Here is a 14,354-nt window from a genome sequence, read left to right on the forward strand (position 1 = left end):
CTTCCTCCTATCGACTGGTTCTCGTACTATGTGTTATGTATGTTGTCTAGTGCTAAGTTTCGTTCAGTCTGTACAGCCTCTGGCTGAAGATGGTGTCCGTGTATTTTTTTTTTTAAATCATGAGGCAGTCATTTAAATCCATGAAAATGTGTCGAATGATTCCTGCTTTTCGTAAAATTCAGCAGTAAAAAAAACACTATTTCATAAACTGGTACATGAAATGGCTGAAACGATCCATAGAACATATAAAAACGATCAAAATATTAAAAAAATAATCCAGAAAATTTTGGAAATGATCCATGATATGCATATATCCATAAAACTTCTGTGAAAACATTACGAAGAAATCGTACACCTTTTATAGGGTCAATCTGAAAGAATTTTGCAAACTTTGAGACTTTTGTCAGGAATCGCGTCAGATGAATTATTTCTCCTATCCCTTTGGTAATGTTTTTTTTCTGAGTTTACTCCATAAAATTCCAATTCCAGGGTTTCTCCCAGAAAAACCATGAGATGTTCAGACATAATTAAAAAAAGACATATCTTACCCTGATCTCCCACCCAACCGTTGTTGAGGGCGGAAAATGAGTAATGTGAAATTTATTACACGGCGCTCCTCTTCTTTTTTTCTCACCCGTCACTGAATTGAGGTTTTCCTCGTTACAACTGCTCCGTTGCGTTGTTGGTTGGCGCTGCCATGCGCTGGACCGGCTCATCTTGATCATTGCGCTGCTAATTTGGGCTCGTTTTGCTGGCTTTGGGTTTTGGGGGATGCACTCCTTGTGCTGCTGGGCTGACTGACTGGTTGGGGTGGGATCGCCAAATTATACTTGCGCCTTCGTCGTAATGATAATTGCTAATGGTGTATGGAAAAGATAGTTATAATTTGGCCCGGCCCGGCACAGCAAGGTTCGACCTTTTCGGCGAGATTGAGGAAGGAGTTTGAAGTGAAGAATCGCGCTTTAACAATTATGGCATTGTTGTACATTGTGTTGTTTCGGTTTTGTTAAGCGGATCGTCGTGGTAGACGGACCGTATGAACCAAGGTACGAACCTAAATGGCGCCATAAAAAATCTGCTACTGCATGATTTATGCAGATATTTTTACGATCTTTACACACTACTGAGAAATCATCTGCTGGGAATGATCAACCTTTAAGAAAGTTCGTAATTAATGATCTGACATCAATCGACATCGTGTTATTTATGGATTTTTAAGTAGCCATTGATTGACAACATTTATGTTGATACATAATGATCATGTACAGGAAATAATTACTTCTACTTTATTCGACACGAAAAACTTCGAATGCACTTCTTTCTAGAATTGAGCTGTTACCACTTTCAAACAGCATCACACATACTTTAAATTATTCAGTTTTGGGTAGCCAGTTAAGTTTGATCAATACACACAACTCACAATAAAATAACACAAGTAAAGTTTTGCCATCCAAACATGTCTACTAATTTGGCAACGATGACGTTGTTTACAATGGCGCTTTCGCAAATCGGCTTCAACGTCGTCCAAGGTCTCATCGGACGGAAGAATGCTGCCAGTAGGTACCTCACTCGTCACGTGCAATTAAAACAGGGTCATAAAATGGGCTACCATTTAATACAGCTTTCTGATGCACGGTCAAAGGTGGGTGTAAGCAATTTGTACCTACAGTCAGTCAGTGAGAGAGACAGACTTCTGGTTCGTGTGGCACTACCGACTACATTTAAAATTCAAAACAACTCATAAAAACCAATGAAACTGCGGGGATCATTCATTTCGAGCTTATCGAGATGAGTGTTAAAAGTTTTTTTTATAGCCACTACAGGGTGCAGGTATGTGCACTGAAATCAGTTAATTGATCCAACTCGTTAATAAAACTCAAGGCTTCACTGTAGGGTGAAATGCTTTAAAAATTACAAATAGCATGGCATGGCATGAGAATGGGTCAGAGGGGCAAGATTGGGTCAAAACATTATCTCATCAACTATTGCGAATATCAAATCCAAAATTTTATGATGTCATCCTCGTAGTTTCCAGCAGTTGGTGAAAAATTGGCTTTCTAGAGCAATTAGTTAATTTTTGATGAATCATACAAAAAAGCTTACAAATTACGAAGAAACATCACACTTTTAGGTGGATTGACACATTTTAGAATTTCAAACTTATAACCGTCTTATAATATATTATTGGTAAGTAGTATCAACCTTGACCAGAACTTTATTAACTTGCTTTATTGTCAATGCGGAACAAATTCGGTTCCTGACCCATTCGCACCCCATTCGAAGGGGGGTGTTTGTCACACTTCAGAACCACCCCCCCCCATCCCCCTCTGAGCTTGGCGTACTATATGGATGCCCTCTTAATTAACCTAAATACAGAATTTTGAAAATTCACAGAAAAACAGAATTCAGAACAGAATTTTTTATAGATGTTACCAAAGGCATTTCGGGCCAAAGTAGTGGAGAAAATGGTGCAGCTACTGAAAAAAAATCGTCAGAACTTATAAGAATGTATAAGTTGATCTGTGGAAAAACTGAGAATTGAACTCGAACCTCCAGATTTATAGTCACTCACCTTAGGGGTCGTCCATAAATGACGTAACATTTTAGGAGGAGGGGGGAGTGTCCGAAAATGCTACGAGCCATGTATAAGGCATGGGAAAAAAGGCTACAATGGGGGAGGGGGGTGTCAAAAATCGTCAAAATTATGCTACGTCATTTATGGACGACCCCTTAGCACCTGCACCACACACAATTGTATACATTTCCTCGAAAACAAGAGCATTACATGTTGTGTCTTAATAGTCAAGTACATCAGTTGAACTAAGTCTGTATTGAGGCTGAAGAAGCGATGTGGACTTCATGAAAACCATGCTTGGGTCAGCTGTCAAAAATTATTTGATTAAAGGTTGAACAGCAGATGATTAATTCTGCATGTTGGTGTATGGTTACCCAGATAAATAATATGCTATTCAACTTGATATTCAGCCATCTATATATTGCTGATTAAAGAGGCCATACTTCAGACCAATGTTCAGCTGTCATTGTGTACAGCCATTGACACCATTAACCAGCTACTGTTCAGCTAATACTCTCACTGTTCAGCATTCATTGTTACTTGGGTAGCGTTATGGAGTCATGGATGCGAATCCCATCAAAGCAAGTGGTATTTGTTTTTCGAAAATGTAACTCTCAATTTGACAGTTAAACACACATTGTGTCTTCAAATTTTGAGTTTTTTTAGGGGTTGCTACAACATAAAGGCGAATATGATTTGAGGAATTCCGCCAGACATATTCCATAGCATCGACAGATACTCTCGCTGAGAATCTGACAAAATCGACAACAACTACGATTTTGCAAGAGGTTTTTTCGACAGCTGCTAGAAATGTTTCATTAATTGCTATAATCTACTTCTTCATTAGGCTGCGGCTTATTTTTCAAAAGTTGTTGAAACCTGGAATTCGTAAGCTATTCTGGATTCAAATGACACAAAAAGAGAAACCTCTGAGTTTGAGCCAAAAATTCAAGTGCCATAATTTTTTCAATTTTCAACCGATTATCAATCTTTTTTTATGAATCTCTCACAAATTAAGTTTCAAATAAACGCGTAGAACATTATTTTTTTCCAAAGTCACGCAAAATATAAGTTTTTAAAGATCTAATTTATTTTTTTCTTCTTTTTACAAAAAATTTTAACTTTAGAGTCTGATAACTTTTTAACCGTTTGACCAATTTCAAATTTTTTAGCTTGCTTTTGTAGATATTTCTGTTACCTATCTTTGTCCGAATCTTTTGAAAAATAAGCCGCAGCCTATTCTTCATGTTGTTCTTTACGAATAACGCCTCAGAAATTAATCCCACGACGAGATGAACCAGCCGAGGGCTGAAAATCTCGATAATAAAGAAAAATAATAATAATAATAATAATTAATCCCACGATTTCATAAGGAATTTCTCCATGAACTCTTACAGGAAATCCTTCTTCATTAATTTCGCACGAATGATTCCTCAAGAAATCTTTTCGAGAATTCTGACAAACTGAGAGATACATTTGAAAAAAAAAATAAATACCACTTGCTTTGGTGGGATTCGCAACCCATAACTTCATAACGCTAGTCCGGCGCTCTAACCAACTAAGCCACTTAGCAAGTTACGATTTCTCTCTTTCCGCTTTCACATGCTCGCAGCATGTTCTGTCAATGGTCTTTAAAACCCAAGATACTCCAAAGATTTCTTCACGAATTCGTTATTTTACGTATTGCTTCAGGAATTCTTCCAAGGATTCCTTCAGTTATATTCTCATGAAATCTTTTAAAATTTCTCCAAAGATTTTTCAAAAAAATCAACCAAGTATTCAATAAAATGTTCTTTTAAGGATTTCAACAGTAGTTCCTATCAGTTATCGTCCAAAACCTTCCCAAAGGCATTCCTTAAAGCTTCAGGAATTTATGTAGGAATTCTTCCAGAGAATCATTCAAGATGTCCTCCAAGGCTACCTTCAGCAATTCCTACAAGGATTCCTTCAGGTATTTCTCTAAGAAATGATAAAGGATTTTTTTTTTCGATATCCCTTTCACAAATTCCTCTAGGAAGCCTTCTGGAATTGCTACAAAAGTGTATTTAGACATTTCCTCAAGGATTCTAACAGAAATTATAGCAATTAGTTAGCTGAAGAAAATGACATGATTTGACTTCAGCATAACAGAAATTCCCCTAATGATTCGCTCAGGAAGTCCTTTAAGGATTCCTTCAGGATTTTTTTGAAAAGGTTTATTTAGAAATTCTTTCAGTAATAGTTTCGGAAATTCCTCTAAAGAACGCTACAGGACACCCTCCAAACATTTCTATGCCAATTATTCTGAAGTTTTCTTCATAAACTGCTTTAGGGATTCCTTCGTAAACTCCTCCAATGTTTTACCTTCTAGTGTTGCTCCAGTATTTTCTCCAAAGTAACTCCAAAGATTCTTTTAAGAATAAGAACTCTTCCGAGGTGTTTTTTAATCTTATTATTTTTGTGAAACTTAACGCTTATGCTAGTTCTTCACATTCTCCGTGGACTGTTTCAGTAACAGTAAGGGTTGATCCAAGGATTTCTTCAGATATTTCTCCGAGGATAACTTCTGGAATTGGTCCAAAATAAATTTCAAAAAAATCTTCAAAGATGCAGGCAAAGTTTCGCCTAAGGATTCTTTCAAGAAATCTTCAATGATTCTATAAAATTCATTAGGGCCCTAAATTATTTCGACCGCAATTTTGGCCTTTTGGAAACAGTGAGTTCAGCAGTCCTGCTCCTGCTCCTGACTTCCTTTCAATGTTATGTTTTGCAGTCGGTTCGGAACCTCTTTTCGCACAGTCTGCTTCCACCAAGCATACGAACGTAATCAACAATTACTCCACATAAGCTAAATACAACTTCGCAATTAGTGGATCACATTGAACAACTCCCTTATAGAGCGTACGGCGCAAGAACGTGTCCAAGAATGGCTCATTGTGGTCATGCCTGCGTCTGTGTTCTATCAAGGCAACGCGTCATGAGCAAAACGCAGTGAAGACTTTCCAAATAAATTAACTTGGATTGGACGATATTGAGAGACACATTGTTTTACCAGCAATAAGGTACACCGGGGGAAGTTGAAACGGGTGGGGCAAGATGAAACGCGAAATTTTGAAATAGATTTCAATACAATTTGGAAATTTATCCTTCGCTAAAAGATTGTTTGAATCAAAAACTATGTGTCATGGCAGTCAAATTGTATGTCATCATTAGAAAACATCATGATAACCCGCTGTTTCATCTTACCCCACCCGTTTCAACTTGTCCCGGTGTACCTTACAGATTTTTGGCACTGTGAGTGCTTTTGGTAATTCATCATTCGAAACAAACACTTCCTCAGTTGTCGACAATCGTAAAAAGTCACCGTTCTAATGTGTCCTTTACGTGCGACCTTTTTAAACCCTAACAGTGATTTTTCCTTGCTCATATTTGACCCCTTTCTATGTTTGTCGCAGAAGCTGTTGTTTCCACCAGGAACGCTCGTTACGACTGAGTGGGGCATCGAGCAATTACTAACCCGTCCAAACTGGGTCGTCCAGCGAAAAGGAAATGCAGGTAAAAGTGAAAATAAGTACCCCCACGTCGTCGATTGTGTTCCCTTTCGGGTGATGGTGGTGTTGTCGTCCCATAATCCCATTACCGACCAACTGACGAAGATGACTGCGACAAAGACGCCAATCGATACATGAAGCTACCACCTTCTGTAAGAAAGTTGAACCCCAACCTGCAGCAGCGTGCGAGTGTGGAATTGTGTCCACAAGGTCGTTGTGTTTCTCCAAGTCGGGCTCCAACCGGACTCCATAACCCGTAGGGCCAGTCCAATCGAGTGTTCGTCATTTCCTGGGCGTAATCACACACCTTCACTAGTCAGTCAACGTAGCGCTGTTCGCTGTTGTTCGGTGACGTCGGGGACTCGAAAAGTGTGGTGGTCGCTCAATCAATTTTCCGGTCAATTTTCGCATTAGTGCAGTTGAAAGGCAGCTTGGCTGGGCTGGCGGGAGAGATTGTTGTTCGCGCTGACGTTTGTCCAGTCGGTATTATGGCATGGCGGCGGGCAGCCCAATGGCAATGACGTTCGATCCGCCGTGTGCGGAGTGCACGGATTTGTGCCCATTTGGATTAGCAGCATGCAGGGAACTTCCCCGAGAGCGCGAGGGCTGACCGAGTGACTAACTGTGCGCTCGTGGCTGTTCAATGGCGGCGGAGTGCAGTGGTGTTACGTAACGATTGTTCCGATAGCATGTAGGGAGGCACTTCATCAGTGGGGCATACCTACTGCGAGAGAGAAGTGGTACCTCTGTATAGAAAAGACCACACGTTGGGCCCTTAAGACGATTGTGTTATTTGGTGCGATAAATTAAGGCTCATTACGAAGGAGCAATTATTTGTTACACACAGGGGGCCGACTCGGATGCCTTGGATGTTTAGGTTTACGGGCGTGATGAGTTGTATGGAGGTACACGCGGTCGTGACAAACAACGACAGCAGTGAAACGCTACAGGATTGGAAGTGGGGTTTTTCAAAGCTATGGAGGTTTTTCAAAGCTAGGGAAGTTAGTCGTGTATGATGAAACGCATCAGCAGTACCTGTATAGCCTTGTAAATAAAACAAGTATTTGAAACCTATAAAACTGAACATATTACCTCAGCTTTACCAGGTCACTATAATCATTACGTCTTAAAGGTGTACGTTCTTCTGATTCATTTTTTTTTCGGTGTGATCAAGAATAAAGATAGGGCTTTAAGACCACATTCCTGTTTGTTGCGTCACCAACGAAGCATCCATAAAACTACTTGTATAAACTATTGAAGGAACGTCTGGAAGATATTCTGAATCTGAAAAACTTCCTAAAGGAAACCCTTGAAATTGCCTTTAATAATCCTGGAATTTTCATAGAAATTCCTAGTGAAAACTCCTTGATGGAATTTTATAAATAACCCCTGTGGAGTTTTAAAAAGCATTTCTGATGGTAATCCAGAAGGAATTTCCCGAGGAGCGCCAGAAAAGAGTCGATTCTTGGATAAATTTCTGAAAGAATTCGGTCAGAAATTCTCGAAGGAACTCGTGATGGGATTTTTGTAGAAACTTTTGGAAAAAAACCGGAATCAATCAGAGAAATACTAAATCAACTGCTGGAGGAATTTTGGAAGAAAATAAGGAAAAATTGTCTGAGGAGCTTGCAGCAATTTCCGATGCAGCTTCTGAATGATATCCCCAACTGCTTGAGAAATTTCGATGGAACTCCAGCAGGAATTCCTTTAAAATCTCCTGGAGTTACTTTCGAAGGAATTCCTAAGTTTCTAAGAAGTTACAGAGAAACTTCTTAAGAATTTAATATAAATTTCTGGGTATTCCCGTTTAAGTTACTAGTCATTTCAGTCGGTTTCAGGAAAGCTTCTGGGAGTTTCAGAGGGCTTTCGAAAGGAAACCAATACTCAATGCAGTTCTTGAAGATTTCAAAGTCACCACTTGACCAAACAACTTTGCATGATGCTGGATGAGCATTTATCACTTTAAAACTGTTTTCTCCGATTTTCCGTGTTTCAAAATTTAGAAACGAAATTAGGGATTTTTAGAAATTGTTTCATTAGCTCCTCTCGGGATTTTTCCAGGTTTGTTCAAAGATTCTTATAGAGATTTCAGGAATCCATTAAATCTCTTGACAATCAAAAAAGAGCTCCCAGAAATATTTTAACCGTTATGTGTCCGACAAACTTTTTGCTTTTTTCTACACCGTGCTTTTTAAATGGGCGCTGGGTACCCGGGTACCCCGTCGGCCACATAAGGGTTAAGAAATATTTCAAGAATCCAGGAGTTTTCTTCAGAGATCCCACTAGAGTTTCCCCAGGAATTCCTTCAAAGAATCCACTCAAAATTCGTCCTGAAACTCCTCCAGAAATTTATCCCAAAATTCCTTCAGAAATTTCTCCGAGGAAACCTGCAGGGTTTTTTTTTTCGGATATTTCACCAGGAGCTTCTCCATGTGTTCCTCAACATGTTCCTATGAAGGTGTCGCCCGAGATTGTTTTATAAATTTCTGCAGAAATTTTTCTGCAGAGGGAGTTCCTAAAAATGCTTCTCCAGAAGATCATCCTGAAATTCTAACAGAGATTTCTGTAAATACTCCTTCCGAGATTTTTTCAGGAATTCTGGAAAAAAAATCCAGCCATATTCCCTATCTCTAAGAATTCTTATAGAGATGTCTCTTTGATTTTTTCGCGGAAGATTCTTCCAGAAAATAATGCAAGAATCCTTTACCGAAATTTAGATGGAGGATCTTTACGAACTCATCTAGAGATTCCACTGAGTCCCACCAGATATTCCTTCAAAAGTTTCCGAAGAGAGATTTCCCTGAAGATTCCTTCAGCAATTCCTGCAGAAATTTCTCCAGAGACTTCCTCCAGGCATTCCTTTGGGGATTTTTCCAGTAGTTCATCAATCAAAATTCAAAAACACTATAGGAACTTGTCCAAAAATTTCCTACGGATAATTCTCCAGACCAGTGCTGGGAATAGTAACAGTAGTTTGCTCGAATTTGATGATTGGAGCGACGTCTTTTCATATACGGGAGCAATTTGTTTGGATCAATATAGTAGGCGTTCTAAAAAATTGCAACAGTAGCAGGTACAGTGTGGGAGCTCCAAATGAATGTCATTGAAATTCGTTTGTCATGTAAATCAGATTCATTTGTTCCGGGCTCAATACTTGGAGCGTTTCGATAGCTTAGGATATGACCCAACTGAAAATTATTCGAATCTCAAAAATCGATGTCAAACTAACGTCTGACCGCTGTCACGTCGATGCTCCTACTCCTATGTACAGCAGGTTTGTGCAATTATGAGTGTGGTTCGTGAGAACTATTTGGTCATTTATGTGAGTCTAAGGGCATTTGAATAAGTTGCAAGTAGGTAGCCCCATCCCAACAAACGAATATTGTGGCATATTTGACGTTTAATGCCAATAAGCGGATACGATCGCTAATCGGCCTTCGTGATCTAACCAGCGAATTTCGACAGTACCGGAATGTTTTATTAAGACCATCGCATTCGAAGCACCGTACTCCCCAAGAAGCCGTTCCTCATAGTTCATCTGATTAGGTATTGCAGCAAACACACCTTTCCCGTTAGACCTTCATGTCATGATGCATTATCCGTGTTTCGACAGAAGTTGACTACGCCGTTTCGTTTCTACCGTTCTTAAAGAGGTCATGTCCCCGACTTCTCGTTCAATTCTGTCAACTGTACCCAGCCGTCACTTCATTCAGTAATCCGACCTATCTCCAGACCGTCACCAGAGCACCATATGTATTGAAGCCTTGTCCCTGAATAACCTGATACATACACAAACTCCCATTTGAACAAAAGTACAGGTGCGAGCTACCGTAGCAACATATTGCTACTAATGAATTTCAACAAACTTAACTACAGTAGCGGGTCCTTTTGCAGTAGTAACCATAGGTAGCTGTGATTTGCGTAGTTTGAACTCCGCAGGATGATCTTCGCGAATTTTCCCAGCACTGTTCCAGACCTTCTGGAGAGGTTCCAGTAATCCTCCAGAGATATCTCCAGTTCAATGTTTTATACATATCGCCCTTTACTGGCTTTTACCATATTTGCCGGTTTGTCTAAAACATACCGGAAAACTTGTGATTAGAAGGTATAGCAACATTAATTGTCAAATTGGATAATGAATCGTATTCGATAGACCGCCGTTTCAAACAACAAAGCTGCAGAACAAGTAACGATTCTGCAGTATAGAAAACCGAACTGACACCGAGCCCATACCAAAAAAAAATCGATTTCCGAAAAGTCAAGGTACTCAACTCTTTAATGAAATATACGCATATTTGAAGCATTTTTGTAGAACATTTCGATTTTAAAAAAAAAAAAAACCGTTCAGAAGTTCCGCCAAATGATTCTTTTACATTAAAATTCCCAAAAAAAACATTTTTTCCAAAAATAATTAATCTTTTTATTGGGGAAATGGCGCATATAAATAGTTCTATCAGATAAAACTCTCAAAATAAAAAATAAAAAATGAAACATGTATTTTTTAGTAAATTTTGATAAAAAATGCTCAAAAATAGACCTTTTACCAGCCCTGGCGGAACATCTAAACGATTTTTTAGAAAATCGAAATATTCTACAAAAATGCTTCATATATGTATATCTTTCATTTAAGGGTTGAGCACCTTGACTTTTCGAGCTTCGATTTTTTTTTTTTGGGACGGCTTTGTTTTCACAAATCCATTCGTTTTTCGGCTAAGGTGCCAATCCACAACACATTTGCATTTATGTCCACTGACTTTGAAGCCGGGACTTACTCTTGCATTCCGCATATCTAGCTTTAGAGCAGTCTGTGTTGTTGGTGGAATTTATCAAGATTGAAGATTCTATTATGTAAATCCATTTTTCGAATGAGCGTAATCAGTTATTGTACCATTTAATTCCGGCTTCTTTTGCTTATCCTTTGACAGATACGCGTATTTTGACTACCACTTGTAATCTTCCTTAGTGTTAGTTATCCACTGACAGTGGATAACTGACACTGACACAGAACAAGATTACAAGAGAATATTCAAAACGGTATAGTATAGAAAACGTAGTATACAAAACGGAATCCACAAACATTCCCTATAATCCCTCAGGATATATTTCAAGAAATCCCCAGGGAAATCTAAAAAGATTCTCCAAGAGAAGTCTTCAGGAGATCCTCTGCGAACTTATCTATAAATTCTTCTAGAAGTACCTTATATTTTTTTTTTCTAGGAATTTCATCATAGATTCCGATCGCTATAAGAGTTCTTCCAAAAATCTCCAAAGGAAATTATGGGAATATTGTTTTAGGAACTCCTCCAGAAATGTATACAAGAAGTCCTTCTAATATTTTTCATCGAAATCCTATTGAGATATCTCCACAGATGCTTCCGGAGATTCCTGTCGCAATATTTCCGGAGATTCTCATTTTTTTTTATTTGCATGCTAAATTGAGGTTGTGACAATATCAAATGAATGCAAAAGGATAAATAAAAAAAGGACGTGGACACCGTCTTCAGCCAGAGGCTGCAGACTAAATGAAAATTAACACTAGACAGGGGACACACGGAGCATGCACTAGTGGATGCAGAGAAGGAACTATTCTCACGAAAAAAATCCATCGCCCGAAGCGGGAATCGAACTCTCACCCCATAGCATGGTGCGATTAGAATCTTGGTGACCCTAACCGCACGGCTACGAGGCTCCACAACCATAATGTAGAGGAAATACAACATATCATTAACCATCTTGAGCATCCCTAGCTACGATAAAATGTAGCTGTCGACTAATAAACGCTCTAGTGCACTTGCCAAGCATCCTAGAGGGTTGTGGTCATTGGCAAATTTATCTAGATTGACTGGTACTACTCTCTTTGTGGAAAGAAGTCTTCATCGAATCCAGGACCCGATGGTATCCCTTCCTTGTTGCTTAAAAAATGTGCAGGAGTACTGCGCCGACCACTACGTAGCTTGATCAACCTGTCGCTTCGGAACCGAAAATTTCCGGAATGTTGGAAACGGTCGTACATGTTTCCGGTGTTTAAAAAAAGTGATAAACGCGACATCGCGAACTACCGTGGAATAACTTCTCTATGCGCTGGTTCTAAACTCTTCGAGATTCTGATGGGAAAGATGCTGTTCCGTAAAATGAATTCGTACATCTCAACCGAACGACGTTTCTATTCCGGTCGTTCTACTAGTACCAATTTACTTGAATTCACATCGTTTTGCATTACTGGAATGGACGAAGAAGTGCAAATCGACGCGGTGTACACCGACCTCAAAGCTGCATTCGATAGGATTGATCACCGGATTCTTTTAGCTAAACTGGATCGTCTTGGAGTATCGCAAGATCTTGTTATTTGGCTCCAATCGTATCTATGCAACCGCAAGTTATCTATTAAAATAGGTGACACAGAATCACATTCGTTTTGCAACAATTCAGGAGTTCCCCAAGGCAGAAATTTAGGCCCCCTTTTATTTGCAATATTCTTCAACGACGTGTGTTGTTTACTCCCTCGAGGCTGTAAACTAGTATACGCTGATGATTTGAAACTGTACCTTCAAATACGTTCTGTTGAAGACTGTCAGCAGCTACAATGTTTACTTGGCTCGTTTGCTTCATGGTGTGTTCGTAACCTTCTAATTGTTAGTATTTCTAAATGTTTAGTGATAAGTCTTAGCCGTAAGAAAACTGACATTGAATTTCCGTATAGCATACATAATCAGCAATTGACGAGAGTAACAGAAATTAGAGACTTAGGCGTAGTTCTTCACAAAAAGTTGACTTTCCAGAACCATTATGTCCACATTATTGCAAAGGCAAATAAGAAGCTAGGGTTCATCATGCGTGTTGCTAACCAATTTCGCGACCCGTATTGTTTGAGAGCACTTTAGTATGCACTTGTTCTCTCCATACTGGATACAAGCTCAGTTGTGTGGAGTCCGCATGTCAACAACTGGATTACAAGGATAGAAGCTGTCCAATCCAAATTTGTCAGATATGCTTTGAGATTTCTTCCTTGGACTAATACAGTATGACCCATAAAAAAATGCGACAGTTTTCAAAGTCATCGTTCCCCTACTTCGAACTGATTAACCTCGCATGTATCTATTGGATAGTATAGTAGCGCCACTAATCTTATAATGGCAAAGGAACATAGACTGTTTCCATGCAAATACCTTCGGAAATATAACGTTGATCATATGGATGTCGAAATCGTCCACGCGCCAGAGGCCGTTTTTTAAGGATATAATTTTCTTTCAATTGCTTTCAATCACATTCAATCAAATTTTATTTTCAAAATAGTACTTTTATGGCTGGATAAGGTCTTCAGGAGTTGGTTGGTTTGTCGGACAAGCACGAAAAAAATATTAACTTATAAATTAAGAGACATTTTGTGAAAATTGAATTATTTGACAAATGATAATTTTTAGAAAATATTATGTTTTAATCATGAAATTGTTTTTAAGTACATAGTATTTGTACCTATCATAAAGGTAGGTATATATGCCTTCATCGACAAAAAAATGTTTTGAAAAATGTTCTAACAGTAGGGGTAATCACTAAACAGATTAAATTGCTGCGTAAGCCATGATTTTCTGCTTATTTGAAATGTTTCATGATTTTGCGAATGAAATAATCAAAGATTGCCTTGGTGATCGCGACGTTTAATCAGTTTAATCAGTTTACGCTGTTAAGTGAATCCCCCTAGTGTTAAGTTTTTTATTAATTTATCTTAAATACGGTTTTTAATATGTAGCACTTTTTTTAGTTTTTGTTTCCTAAACATTTGAAATTATTTTTAAAATATTTTTCAAACATGGGCGTATTAAAGAGTACATATTTCTTCATGGTTTCCATGTGTTTAAAAGTTTTTAGGGTGCCTGTACCAGTTATCGCACTACCTAAGGAAAACTACTTCTACAAAAATAAGAAGAAGACCGGCGAATGTCGTCGATATGTCAAATGATAGATTTGTTTTCATACTTTACAGGAAAAATATAAAATCTGAGCCAAACCCACTTTTACTATTTATTACGGCGTGTGCCAATGATAGGAACCCTGTACCATTTGCCATAACTGGTACACTATGGCGAAATAGGGTGCAAGGAAGCCGAAATTTTAAGGAAAATGATTTATTTCTATCATAATTTGAGCAAAATGTGAAAGTTGAATGAGTGCAATCATCTTTTATGAACGTGATCTATTGTTCACATATTTTTCTTGTTGATTTGCATCGTTAAAAGTTGAAAATCAACTAT

The 14,354-nt window shown here is 38.5% G+C and overlaps 1 protein-coding gene across 10 annotated transcripts in view; it reads right to left on the reverse strand.

Moving 5' to 3' along the window:
- LOC109409965 (lateral signaling target protein 2 homolog) overlaps positions 1-14,354 on the reverse strand; it is a 490,530-nt gene that overhangs the window by 146,945 nt on the left and 329,231 nt on the right. The window lies entirely within an intron of this gene.

This window comes from Aedes albopictus, chromosome 2 (assembly GCF_035046485.1).
Source record: "Aedes albopictus strain Foshan chromosome 2, AalbF5, whole genome shotgun sequence".
Lineage (NCBI taxonomy): Eukaryota > Metazoa > Arthropoda > Insecta > Diptera > Culicidae > Aedes > Aedes albopictus.